General features: G+C 41.7%; 1 long non-coding RNA gene across 1 annotated transcript in view; it reads left to right on the top strand.

The window, feature by feature from the left end:
- The window catches only part of LOC113601478 (uncharacterized), a 113,782-nt gene that overhangs the window by 56,966 nt on the left and 41,871 nt on the right, over positions 1 to 14,945 (top strand). Inside the window, exon 8 of the long non-coding RNA XR_003422802.2 lies at positions 13,702 to 13,759. This is a non-coding gene — a long non-coding RNA (uncharacterized LOC113601478). The remainder of the gene's footprint in view (positions 1 to 13,701; positions 13,760 to 14,945) is intronic.

A 14,945-nucleotide genomic window follows, 5' to 3' on the forward strand; every position in this document is an offset into this window, starting at 1 on the left:
GGGTGTGAGCAGACGACAGACATACTAAATCAATCCTGATAAGAAAGATGACAAAACCCTGTGGAAAATCGAGTTGCAGGGGCAAGAATCAAAAGTGCTGGGGAAGACAGTGCTCGTGAGGGGAGACAGGGAGGCGCTGACAGAGGAGTGGAGAAGCAAACAGAAGCTCTCGTGGGGAAGGAAGGGGCCCCTGGGGCCGTGCGGATGCAGGAGAGGGACATCTCGGTGCGCCAAGGCCATCCGAGCCCCTCGCAGAGCCCCCCGTTCCACACAGGGCCGGGGCCCATGCTGCCCTCGGGGCTGCAGACCAGGCCAAGTGCGTCAGTGTGAGCCCAGCACTAACTACTGTCTCGTCCGTGTGGCTCTTACCCTGTTCTCTCGTTTTCCCTCGTATTCTTAAAAAAAAATCGTTTCAGGAAACCTCTGGCACTGTTCGACAGAACCCCAGACGCAGCTGAGCACGGGTTTGGGGCAAACCTGGGTTCAAATTCCAGCTCAATTGCTAGCAGTATGACTCTAGCACATTTTTTTCATTTCTAGAAATTAAAGTTTTCTCATTTTCTCATCCATGAAATGATAAAATAATGCCTTCTTTGCCAGGTTATTGTGAAAATTATTTCTTTTTCATTTCATTCATTCAGCTAGTATTTGTTGGTTGCCCCTGTGTGCTAGGAAGGGTCACAGGTGCTGAGGACGCCGGTGGCACCACAGGCACGGCCTTGCCCTCGGGAGGCTGCGTCCTGCTGGAGCATTGTCTGTTCGCTTGTTCTGCCAGCCCATCAGAGACATCTCATGTGGTGCTTGGGAGTCGCTGCTGCTGCTGCTGTCACTTAGTGATCAGGACACAGGGAAGCCGGTGTGCCCCGGGGCCAGCCGTGACGCCCATTGTAATGATCACCGCCATTCGGCTTCATTCCACAGGTTCCGAGGACATACCCACTGGGAGAGACAGGTCTGCCATCATTGTCACTGTATTTCTGCCGCCTCCTCGGTGTTGCATCTGAAGTTTGGAAGCTTTGGCCAAACTGATCATCACTGCTGATGCCGATCGGCAAAGCCCACACGGTGCCTGAGAAGACGGGCGACAGGAGATGACCTCCTGCGTGCACCTCCCTTCTCCCCCAGTTGAAACTGTTCCCCACGTGGCACTTTCACTTAAAACTACTGACATTTTACCAAATGCCAAATTGTAGCCTTAAAATGTCACCTCTGCACCTTGCCTTTTGCTGCATGTGAAGTAAAGGCTGTTGACACTGAGCTTTTCTAGATCAGTTCTCTTACTTGGTTAAGCATACCAAAGTTCACCATAAAACAAACGCTAAGGGTGTGCCCAGTTTTTATTACTAGCACTTCTTCTCTGCAGCCATGAATGGGGCCCAGAGCTGTCGATGGAAGCTGAGAAAAGAGTGCTGGGCGCAGAGCACAGGGTGTTTCCTGTGTGAGGTCTCAGTGTCCTGCAGAATCTGGCCATGTTCGCTTATACAGGGACGTGGAAGTGATTTTCATACCACTTGTGATGTGCACATTAAAGCAGAAAAAGTTATAACCTAGAAGAGGAGAATGAAGCCCCAATTTGCTTTTACTTTCCATAGTCTGGGAAACTGAGAGCAGTCCTTCTGATGTATGGTCATGTTGCTATGTGGTTGCTCTGCATTCTGCTCTGGAGTGTTCAAGAGGCTCATGGGCCTGGTCCAGACTCCTGCACGTTAGGGGCACCCAGGAAGTTAACATTTTCACTGCATGTTTCTTCAACAGAGTACTGGAAGTCCTAGCTACAGCAATAAAAGAAGAAAAAGAAGTAAAAGGCATCCAAATTGGTAAGGAAGAAGTAAAACTTTCCCTATTTGCAGATAACATGACACTGCCTGTGGAAAACCCTAAAGACTCCACCAGAAAACTGCTAGCACTGATAACTGAATTCAGTAAAGTTGCAGGATAAAAAATTAACATATAGAAATCTGTTGCATTTTATATACTGACAACCAAGTAGCAGAAAGAGAAATTTAAAAAACAATCTGATTTACAATTGAGCCAAAAAAACAAAAAAAAAAAATCTAGGAATAAACTTAACAAAGGAGGTGAAAGACTATACTCTGAAAACTATGTAACATTGATGAAATTAAAGACACAAAGGCACAAATAAATGGAAAGATATACTATGCTCATGGATTAAAAGAATTAATACTGTTAAGGGGTGCCTGAGTGGCTCAGCCGGTTAAGCGTCCGACTTCGGCTCAGGTCATGATCTCGCCGTTCGTGAGTCCGAACCCTGCGTCGGGCTCTGTGCTGACAGCTCGGAGCCTGGAGCCTGCTTCGGATTCTGTGTCTCCTTCTCTCTCTGCCCCTCCCCCACTTGTGCTGTGTCTCTCTCTATCAAAAATAAATAAATGTAAAAAAAATTAAAAAAAAGAATTAATACTGTTAAAATACCCATAGTACCCCAAGCAATCTACAGAGTCAATGTGATCCTTATCAAAATACCAATAGTATTTTCTACAGAACTAGAACCAATAATACCGGAATTTGTATGGAACCACTAAAGACCCAAACAGCCAAAGCAATCTTGAGAAAGAACAAAGCTGGAGGCACCACAATCCCAGATTTAAGAATATACTACCAAGTTGTAATAAGACAGTATGGTACTGGCACAAAAGTAGACACATGGACCAGTGGGACAGGTAGGGAGCCCAGAAATAAACCCGCATTTATATGGTCAATTAATCTATGACAAGGGAGGCAAGACTACACAGTGGGGAAAAGAGTCTCTTCAATAAACTGTGCTGGGAAAACTGGACAGCTACATGCAAAAGAATGCAGCTGAATCACAAAATAAACAAGGATAAACTCAAAATGGATTAAAGGCCTAAACATGAGACCTGAAAGCATAAATATCCTAGAAGAAAACACAGGCAGTAATCTCTTTGACATCAACTGTCACAACATTTTTCTAGATAAGTCTCCTGAGGCAAAGGAAACAAAAGCAAAAATAAACTGTTGGGACTACACCAAAATAAAAAGCTTTTGCACAGTGAAGGAAACCATCAGCAAAATGAAAAAGCAACCTAGTTAATGGGAGAAAATATGTGCAAATAATATATCCAATAAAGGGATAATACCTAAAGTATAAGGAATTTATACAACTCAACACCAAGAAAACAAATAATCCAATAAAAAATGGACAGAGAACCTGAATAGACATTTTAGCCAAGAAGATATACAGACTGCCAGCACACACATGAGAAGATACTCAACAACACTCATCATCAGGGAGATGCAAATCAGAACTACCAGGACCTGCCATCTCACACCTGTCAGGATGGCTAAAATCAAAAAAGACAAGAAATAACAAGTGTTGATGAGGATGTGGAGAGAAAGGAACCCTCGTGCACTGTTGGTGGAAATGTAAATTGGCATAGCCACTGTGGAAAACAGTATGGATATTCAAAAAATTAAAATTGGAAATACCGTATGATCCAGTAATTCTGCTCCTGCGTATTTACCCGAAGAAAACAAAAACACTAACTTGAAAAGACACATGCAACCTTGTGTTCATTTTAGCATTATTTACAATAGCCAGGATATGGAAGCAGCCCAAGTGTCCATCGACGGATGAGTGGATAAAGAAGATTTGGTGTATGTATGCAATGGAATATTACTCAGACATAAAAAAGATCTTCCCGTTAGCAACAACATGGATGGACCTTGAAGAAAACAAAAACACTAACTTGAAAAGACACATGCAACCTTGTGTTCATTTTAGCATTATTTACAATAGCCAAGATATGGAAGCAGCCCAAGTGTCCATCGACGGATGAGTGGATAAAGAAGATTTGGTGTATGTATGCAATGGAATATTACTCAGACATAAAAAAGATCTTCCCATTAGCAACAACATGGATGGACCTTGAAGGTATTAAGCTAAGTGAAACAAGTCAGATAAAGATGAGTACCATATGATTTCACTTATATGTGGAATCTAAAAAACAAAGGAACAAACCTCTCAAAAAAGAAAAAAACAGACTTAAATACAAAAAACTTGCCAGAGGGAAGCTGGGGGGAGGGGAGCGGGATGTGTGAAATACATGAAGGGGTTTAAGAGGACAGGGGCGCCTGGGTGGCTCCGTCGGTTGAGCGTTCGACTTCGGCTCAGGTCATGATCTCACGGTTCGTGGGTTCGAGCCCCGCGTCGGACTCTGTGCTGACGGCTCGGAGCCTGGAGCCTGCTTTGGATTCTGTGTCTCCCTCTCCCTCTGCCTCTCCCCCACTCGCGCTCTGTCTCTCTGTCTCTGTCTCTCTGTCAAAAATAAACATTAAAAAGAAAAGAGTACAACCTCCAGTTACAAAAATTACAGCATAGGGAATGTAGTCCTAAATATCATAACATCGTACGGTGACAGGTGGTGGCTACATTTATCGTGATGAGCACTGAGTAATGTATAGAGTTGTTGAACCAATATGTTGCACACTTAAAACTAATATAACATTGAATGTTAGTTATACTTAAAAAAAAAAAAGTCTTGCTTCAGTGAGTGGTCAGCATGAGGGGACTAGCTGATGTCAAACAATAATGTTTGACCCTAACAAATCAAGTGTCCCGGTTTTTCCTTTCACACCATAGACATTCAGATACTACCATTTCCTGTCAGCATGGGTGCCAGTTCGTCACCTGAGGAGGTTCATAGGGAGTCCAGCCCCACCTGACAACACGGTATCTGCGAGTAGTTTGTCATTTCTTTCCTCTTCTTCCTCAGAAAGGCAGTTTCTCCTGTGTATTAACATCTGGTGTTGGTCTTTGGCAACAGGTCTGCTAGTCACGTCTGACTTGAGTGCCACCGTGGGCATGTCACAAGCATGCTTCCACCTACACCCTCGGTGTGCTGGGTCCCGCCCCCAGGCTTTGCCCACATGCAGATGGGCACCAAATGGGGTCTGACTCCTTCCCAGATGTTTCGGGCTCTTGTTAGGATCACCCTTGGTCTTTGATGACTCACGTGGGTGCGCACTCATTGCTCACCTTGACGGATGCGCGAGCACTGATTTGTGTGTGAGACTCCGGCGACGGGACCGTCCTATCGCTGTTTTCATCACAGAGGCCAGCACAGAAGCTCTGTGGCATTTCCGGTATACGTTCGTGAACATGAACCCTTGTACGTGAGCCGACATTCGCAGACCTGGCTGGTACCGGGAGCAGCAGAGCAATGGGAAAGACATTGCCCACGAAGAGCCTGGTGTGGGCCGACACCCGTCTCAGGATCGTGTTCTGTGAAGGAGCATATTTAACAAAGCATGCTATTTATAAGTTAGGGATTTGGTGAAGTTTCTCTTATCCTGTTATTTGTTATATCGTAAAACTTAAAAATTGCCATTTAATTATTAAAAGGCTTCCTTTGTAGTCATCTAAAAACAATCCATTTAAACTTAACATTACTGCTTTCTCAGAACAGATGGCAAACTTGTTTCTCTCTCCCTTGGGCAAAGCAATTTTCAGTAAAGCTGATGTTTTATGAGCCCTGGGAGGAATGACATTAGGAATTGTGCGCTTGTGTGCTGGCTGACCCTGACACCACACCGTCTCACCAGGGGCAGTTAGGCTGGGCGCACTAGTTACAGTCTGACCTGGTCCTGATTTGGCATTCTGTTGGGTAGAGAACACATCTTATTTTTATACAAGCTATGACTAAAATTACTCAAAGTGAATAAATTTTATAGATGTTCTTTCTTAGGTTGAGAATATTCTTTCTCCCCCCTAGTTAGTTGAGGTATTTGCATATGAGTGTTGGATTTTATCAAATGCTCTTAATGTTTTATTGTGTGGGGTTTTTTTCCCTTTATTCTACTAATTTGATGTATTACATTAATTATTTTTGGAATTTATTTATTTATTTGTTTATTTAGCATAAGTGATTGTCAAATTGGTTTCCATACAACATCCAGTGCTCATCCCAACAAGTGCCCTCATCCATGCCCATCACCCATTTTCCCTCTCCCCCACCCCCCCCCCCATCAACCCTCAGTTTGTTCTCAGTATTGAAGAGTCTCTTATGGTTTACCTCCCTCCCTCTCTGTAACCTCTTTTTTCCCGTTCCCCTCCCCCATGGTCTTCTGTTAAGTTTCTCTAGATACACATATGAATGAAAACGTATGGTATCTGTCTTTCTCTGACTTATTTCACTTAGCATAATACCTTCCAGTTCCATCCACGTTGCTACAAATGGCAGGATTTCATGCTTTCTCATTGCCAAGTATTATTCCACTGTATATATAAGCCACATCTTCTTTATCCATTCATCAGTTGATGGACATTTAGGCTCTTTCCATAATTTGACTACTGTTGAAAGTGCTGCTATAAACATTGGGGTGCGTGTGCCCCTATGCGTCAGCACTCCTGTATCCCTTGGGTAAATTCCTAGCAGTGCTAGTGCTGGGTCATAGAGTAGTTCTATTTTTAATTTTTTGAGGAAACTCCACACTTTTCCAGAGCAGCTACACCAGTTTGCATTCCCACCAGCAGTGCAAGAGGGTTCCCGTTTCTTCACATCCTCTCCAGCATCTCTAGTCTCCTGATTTGTTCATTTTAGCCACTCTGACTAAAGGTGTGAGGTGGTATCTCAGTGTGGTTTTGATTTGTGTTTCCCTGATGATGAGTGACGTTGAGCATCTTTTCATGTGTCAGTTGGCCATCTGGATGTCTTCTTTGGAAACGTGTCTATTCATGTCTTCTGCCCATTTCTTCACTGGATTGTTTTTCAGGTGTGGAGTTTGGTGAGTTCCTTATAGATTTTAGATACTAGCCTTTTATCCGATATGTCATTTCTAAATATCTTTCCCCATTCCATCAGTTGCCTTTTTTTCTAAAAGTTTTAGAGTTTTACATTTTACATTTAGACCTCTGATGCATAATTATAGAATTACAGAACTATATAGAACAATATAGCTTGTTGATAGCCGTGAAATAATATCCTGCTGGGATTTCAACTGGGATTGTGTTGAACTTGTAGATAAATTTGGAGGTCATTGGCATTTAATAGTGAGTATTCTAATCCAAGTACATGGTATATCTTCCCGGACTTCAAGCTGTGTTACAAAGCTGTAAGCATCAAGACAGTATGGTACTGTCACAAAAACAGACACTCAGATCAATGGAACAGAACAGAGAACCCAGAAATGGACCCACAAACGTATGGCAAGCTAATCTTTGACAAAGCAGGAAAGAACATCCAATGGAATCAAGACAGTCTCTTCAGCATGTGGTGCTGGGAAAACTGGACAGCGACATGCAGAAGAATGAACCTGGACCACTTTCTTACACCAGACACAAAAATAAACTCAAAATGGATGAAAGACCTAAATGTAAGACAGGAAGCCATCAAAACCCTCGAGGAGAAAGCAGGAAAAATCCTCTTTGATCTTGGCTGTAGCAACTTCTTACTCAACACGTCTCCAGAGGCAAGGGAAACAAAAGCAAACATGAACTGTTGGGACCTCCTCAAGATAAAAAGCTTCTGCACAGCAAAGGAAACAATCAGCAAAACTAAAAGGCAACCGACAGAATGGGAGAAGATATTTGCAAACGACATATCAGATAAAGGGTTAGTATCCAAAATCTATAAAGAACTTATGAAACTCAACACCCATAAAACAAATAATCCAGTGAAGAAATGGGCCAAAGACACGAATAGACACTTCTCCAAAGAAGACATCCAGATGGCCAACAGACACATGAAAAAATGCCCAACATCATCCATCATCAGGGAACTACAAATCAAAGCCACAATGAGATACCACCTCACACCTATCAGAATGGCTAACATTAATAACTCAGGCAACAACAGATGTTGGCGAGGATGCAGAGAAAGAGGATCCCTTTTGCACTGCTGGTGGGAATGCAAACTGGTGCAGCCACTCTGGAAAGCAGTATGGAGGTTCCTCAAAAAATTAAAAATAGAACTACCCTACAACCCAGCAATTGCACTACTAGGTATTTATCCATGGGATACAGGTATGCTGTTTCGAAGGGACACATGCACTCCCACGTTTATAGCAGTGCTATTGACAATAGGCAGAGTATGGAAAGAGCCCAAATGTCCATCAAGAGATGAATGGATAAAGAAAATGTGGTGTATATATACAATGGAGTATTGCTCGGCAATCAAAAAGAATGAAATCTTGCCATTTGCAACTATGTGGATGGAACTAGAAGGTATTATGCTAAGCAAAATTAGTCAAAGAAAGACGAATATTATATGACTTCACTGATATGAGTCCTTTAGATACATAACAGATGAACACAAGGGAAGGGAAGCAAAAAGAATATAAAAACAGGGAGGGGGACAAAACAGAAGAGACTCATAAATATGGAGAACAAACTGCGGGTTACTGGAGGGGTTGTGGGAGGAGAGATGAGCTAAATGGATAAGCGGTGTTAAAGAATCTACTCCTGAAATCATTGTTGCACTATATGCTAACTTGGATGTAAATTTAAAAAAGTTAAAAAATTAAAATTAAATTAAAAAATTTTTCTAAAAAAAAAGAACATGGTTTATCTTTCCATTTATTTAGGGCTTTAATTGCTTTCATCAGGACTTTGTAGTTTTCAGCATACTGATTTATACCTAGGTATTTTGGGGTGCTGTTATAAATGGCATTGTTCATTTTCTCTCAATGCCCAATTGTTCATTGGTAATATGTAGATATATAATTGATTGTATGTTGTTGACTTTGTTCCCTGGTACCTTGGTCAGCTCATTTATTAGTTCCAAGGAGCTTATTTGTCGTTTCCATGGGTTCCTCTAAATAGACAATCATATCTTCAGTGAATAATGGCCGTTTTCTTTCTTTCTTTATACCATGTGCCTTTTCTTTTTCTTGCCTTATCGTACTAGCTCAGACTTCATCTGTTGTGTTGACTGGAATGCTGTGAGCAGACATCTGAGCCCCACCCCCATCTCCAGAGGAGACAGTCTTCCACCATCAGGAGTGGGGTTCATTTTACGTTTTGTCACAGATTCTCCTTGTCAAGGTAGAGAATTTCTTCCCATTCCTAGTTTACTGAGAGCAGTTTTTATCATGAAGGGATGTTTAATTTTTTTCAAATGCTTTCTCTGCATCTATTAAGGTCATATGATTTTTTTTCAATGTATTCATATAGGGAATAACACTGATGGATTTTTAAATGTTGAACCAACCAAGGCTGGGGTTTGTGGGATTAACCCCACTTGGTCATGACAATTGTCCTATTGCTGAATTGATTTGCTAATATTTTGTTTAGGATTGTTTCTGGCTATATTCATGAGAGATATTGGTCCGTAGTTTTCTCTTCTTGAAATGCCTTTGTCTGGTTTTGCTATTAGGATATTACTGGCCTCATAAAGTGAGTTAGAAAGTATTCTCTTTTACTTTCTGGTAGAGATCATGCAGAATTCATATTATTTATTCCTTAAATAACTGGTAGAATTCACCACCGAAACTTTCTGGACCTAGAATTTTATTTGTGGAAAGGTTCTTAACTACAGAGTCAATTTTTGTTAATAGATGTAAGTTATCCAGATTTCCTGTTTTTTCCTGAGTGAACACACATAATTTGTGTGTTTCAAGGAACTCGCCCCCTTCATCTAAGTTGTCGAGTTTATGGGCATATTGTGCTCATACAGTTTCTTTATTGTCCTTAGTGTCTGTGTGCTCGGTGGTGATATCTGCCTTTCATTCCTGAAATTGATCATTTTCACCTTCCTCTTTTTTTTCTTGAACAGTTTAGGTAGAGGTTTATCATTTTTATTGGTCTTTTACAAGAACTAGGTTTGGGTTTCACTGATTTTTCAGCACAATTGACTCCTGTACAACACAAGGGTTGGGGCACTGACCCCCCAGCTCAGTAGAAAATTTACATAGGACTTTTGACTCCCCCAAACAGCCTACTGTTGACTGGAAGCCTAACCAATAACAGATATAGTTGATCAACATATTCTGTATTATGTGCCATATTCATACAATAAAGTGAGTTAGAGAAAGGAAAATGCCATTAAGAAAATCCCAAGGAAGAGAAAATACATTTACAGTCCTGTCCTGTATTTTTCAAAAAACCCCATGTGTATGTGGGTCTGCACGGTTTAAGCCCATGTTTTCAAGGGTCAGCTGTATTGCTTTTCTGTTTTAAATGTCATTAATTTCAGCTCCATTATCTGTTTCTTGCATTAGAATTAATTAGCTCTTCTCTTTCTAGTTCCTCAAGGTAGAAGCTTATTGACTTGAGGCCTTTCTTTTTCTCCAATATAAACATTTCATGCTATAAAATTCCCTGTAAGTACTGCTTTGGCTACATGCCATGAATTCTGATACTGTGTGTTTTCTTCTGTGCTCCATTCAATATATTTTCTAAGTTCCCTTGAGACTTCTACTTTGACTCCTGACTAATTAAGAAGTATGTTATTTAATGTCCAAATATTTGTGAATTTTCCAGATAATTCTTAGTTTACCTTTATTACGGCCAGAGAACACACTTTGAATGATTTGAATTCTTCTAAATCTGCTTGTTTTACAAGCTATGGTGTTGTCTATCTTGACCAATGTATCAGGTGCACTTGAAAAGAATAGGTGTTCTGTCTATGGACATAGTGTTCTATAAATGTCAGTCAGGTCAAGCTGGTTGACAGTGTTGCTCATGTCTTCTGTATCCTTGCTGATTTTATCTCCACATTTCTACATACTACTGAGAGAGGGGTGTTTACACCTGTAATGTAATTGTGGATTTGTCTGTTTCTTGTTGCAAGCCTACCAGTTCTTGTTTTGTGTGTTTTTAAGTTCTGCTGTTAGATGTCTGCACATTTAGAATTTTATATTTCTTTGTAAATTTACCTTTTTATCATTCCACGATGTTTTCTTCATACAGGTATTTTCCCTTCTGAATGATGCTTTGTCTTATGTTAATGTAACCACTCCAGATGTCTTCTAATCAATGTTTGCATGGCATATATCTTGTTTCATCCATTTACTTGTAATCTATCTAAATCTTATTAAAGTAGATTTCTTGTAGACAGTATATAGTTGGGTCTTATATTTGTGCACTCAAACAAACTCTGTTTTTAATTGGTGTGTTTAAAGTATTTAAATTGAGTGTGATTACTGGTATGGTTGGGTTTGGGTCACCATTTTGTTTTTTTGTTAGTTCCTTCTGTTTTTGTTCTTCTGTTCTCTCTTTCATACCTTTCTTTGAATTACTGAATAATTTTTAGAATTCCATTTCAATTTGTATATTGGATTTTTTGCTACATCTCGTTGTGTAATATTTTTTAGTGATGGCTACCGAATTATAGTATACATATCAATTTTCAGTGTATTTTTGCATGGAACATTTTACCACTTTCCGTCAGTTGTGGAAGACTTACAAACACCATCTTCTGTCATCGCCGCTATGCGTTATGTCTGCACACGCTATAAACACCCCAGAAAGTGTTATAGTGTTTGCTTTGAACAGTAGTAAATATTCTAAAGAGCTTGGGAAAAAATAGTCTGTTACGCTTCTCCGGGTCCTGAGCCTCTCTGTTGCTCACTTAATTTCTCAAGTTCCAGGCTTTCTTGGGACCTTCCCCTTCAGCCTGAACAACTTTCTTAGCACCTCCTTCAGAGCAGGCCCCGGAGGACACGTTGTCTGTTTTTATTCGCCCAAGGGTACCTTCAGTTTGCCATCATTCTGGGAGGACACAGTTTGTCGAAGAGCAGTTCTGAGTTGACAGAGCCTGCGTCCCGCCCCGCTGTCGTCCGTGGACCTGGCTCCAGCAGGGAGGCCTGCAGCCGCCCACGTGGTCGCCCCTCTGCGTGTCCTGTGTCATTTTGCTTGGCCTGCTTTCAACTTTGTTCTTAATCTTTGGTTTTCAGCAGTTTGACTGTGATGTTTCCAGGCCTGATTTTCTTTTAATTCATCTTATTTAAGGTTGTTCACCTTCTTGAATCTGAAAAACATGTTTTTCACTAAACCTGGGATATTTTTAGCCATTATTTAAGGGTTTGTGTGTGTGTGTGTGTGTGTGTGTGTGTGTGTGTACACAAGTCTTTTTCAGGGACTAAAATAACACAATCAGGGGCCCCTGGGTGGCTCAGTTAGTTTAGCGTGTGACTTTGGCTCAGGTCATGATCTCACAGTTCGTGGGTTCCAGCCCTGCATTGGGCTCTGTGCTGACAGCTCGGAGCCTGGAGCCTGCTTCCGATTCTGTCTCTCTCTCTCTCTCTCTCTCTCTCTCTCTCTCTCTCTCCCTCTGCCCCTCCCTCCACTCATGCTCTGTCTCTCTGTCTCTCTCAAAAATAAACATTAAAAAAATTTTTTAAATAATAAAATGACACACAATCATATTGTACTTTTGATATTATCCCACAGGTCCCTGCGCCTCTGTTCATGTTCCCCCAACATTTTTCTTCTCTCCTCTATGTTGGATAGTTTCTATTGATCTGTCTTTAAGTTCACTGGCTCTTGTTTTCTGTTGTCTGTATTCTGTTACTGAGCTTATCGTGTGAATATTTGGTATTGTTTTTAAATGTCATGTGATTCTGTTGTACAGAAAACTTGAGAGCCACTAGCTTCATACCTCTGGGCCTCAATATCCTCACCTGAAAAAATAGGGTGATGGTGCCTGCCTCCTGGGGTTGCTGGGCCTGAATCACAGGGTCTGAGATGCCCAGCAGCCTCACCAGAGTAGTCAGGGAGTGTAGACCAACCAGTGCCCAACGAGTTCCATTACAGGCAAAGCAGGGTGTCTCTGTGGAAGGTACTACCGAGCACAAAAGGATACTGCTCCAGAAGTTCTCAGTTTGAATGGCAGTGACAGGCTAGAAGTCAGCGGCCATTCAGTCCAAGTTGTGAAGGTGTGAAGGTGCTTAGCAAGCTGTTGCGGGGGATGTGGACAAAGTGGCCACCAGCCACGGGGTGGCTGCACGTGCCCAGACTGAGGCCAGTACCGAGTGCCAAGAGCACCAGACAAGGGTGGAGAGACCAGGATTTTCATCTTAAAATATGTTTTTAAGGGGAAACTACAATATACAGACTTCACAGAAATCTACATTTAGCATGTTATATAGAAAATTTTAACTAAGTTTGTAATTTAGGCTGCTGCTAACAGCATTACTGTGTATAATTACAATAAGGGCTGCACAGGCTAGAGTCAAAAAGAATTGTTCTCATATTTGCCAGCTATACTTAGTGGTGTACTCAACAGAGTCATGTTTCAGTATTAGACTCTTGTGTTGAGCAGTGTATTGGCACTAGGTATTTTGATAAAATATGACGCATTTTAAATGCCCTTAAGTGATACAGATTTGGGGGCACCTGCCTGGCTCAGTCGATTGAGCGTGTGACTCTTGATCTCGGGGCCATGGGTCCAAGTGCCATATTGGGTGTAGAGCTTACTTTAAAAATAATAAACAAGAGGGGCACCTGGGTGGCTCAATCAGTTGAGCGTCTGACTTCAACTCAGGTCATGGTCTCACAGCTCATGAGTTCGAGGCCCACGTCAGGTTCTGTGCTGACGGCTCAGAGCCTGCAGCCTGCTTCAGATTCTGTGTCTCCCTCTCTCTCTGCCCCTCCCTCTCTCTCTCTCTCTCTCTCAGAAATAAACATTAAGAAAAATGAAAACAATAATAAATAATAATATTAAATGATACAGGTTAATTTATGAGTAGATATTTTAGCTAAAACTGTCCTCCTCTTATTCACAGAATATTCAAGGTATCTCCAAGCACCCAATTCGGATTACTAAACCGCAGTATTTTAAAGGTAACCTATTTCTTTCTACTTTGCTGAAGTCTGGGGTAACATTTTTCTAAAAACCTACAAGTGTATATAATTGCTTTTCTGTAGAACTAATTTCTTTGGTTCCTGAAGTTCTCTGTATTTGCATGACCAGGATTTAAGTACACATTGAAAAATAAACTGATATGGCACCTCCCTTTTAGGGAGTTAAAATAGATGATAATTATACAAGGAAAGCAGCTCCCCCCCCCACCATCTCTCCCTCACCAGCTTCCCAATAGAGGAGAAAAACAAACACAGTAAAACTGGCTTTTATTAAAGTCTGAAAACTACTGGAAATGTTTATAAAAGCATGCTAACACCTTTCTTTTGAGCTCTTCCATGGTAATGCTGCTGGTTACATTTATAAAAAAGAAAAAGCTCAAACCTGAGCAAAGAAGGTTCTGTGGCCCCTCCCCCTGGGGTCCTGCACCCTGGGGCGGGGGGGGGGGGGTCCTGCCCCCTCTGCTTCAGGAGCTGCTGCTTCTGCTGGGTCCCCACAAAACAGTGAATCATGACGAGGGGTCCTTTTCAAATACACGAAGTCACACTTAAGCAGGACCGTGGAGGTGACCATAGTAACTTTGCCTCCTGCCGCCCTTCAAATCACATTGGTGCATCGTAGGACCGCACTTCCCCAAAGTCTGTCTCCTGGTCGGAGAGGTTCAGGGAGTCTCTAGACTGTTCTTAACTGGAGTACGTTCAAGAGTCAGTAGTTTTTGAGCTTTTCCTCACCAGGAATTCCAGACACAACATAAAATTTTAACAACAGAAAATCCACTTTACTCTCAGCAGTACCATGATATTTCTAAATTATGTTAATAAATATATTCAGCAGTCAGAAATCTGGACTCTTAAATGTGGAATGATATTTGAATAAACTTTGTGAGAACTGGCTGTGAAGAAGCTCGTGTCCAGATTCGCCAAGTGCCCTTGAAATAACAATTCAGGTGCAGAAGGCCGAAGGCTCACCGTCTCCCCAAGGAGCACGTTGGTCTCACCCGAGGGCCACACCTTCCTGGTGGCAGGTGCGGGCAGACTATGTCCGAGAGACACCCTCTGTCACTGCAGCTCACTTTATGCATCTCATACAGTTCATGTGTTTGGAGACGAATACTTCAAAAGTACTTACAGAATTCACTCTTTAAAATAAATCCTAAGGCAAAAATTT

Source organism: Acinonyx jubatus, chromosome B1, assembly GCF_027475565.1.
Source record: "Acinonyx jubatus isolate Ajub_Pintada_27869175 chromosome B1, VMU_Ajub_asm_v1.0, whole genome shotgun sequence".
NCBI lineage: Eukaryota > Metazoa > Chordata > Mammalia > Carnivora > Felidae > Acinonyx > Acinonyx jubatus.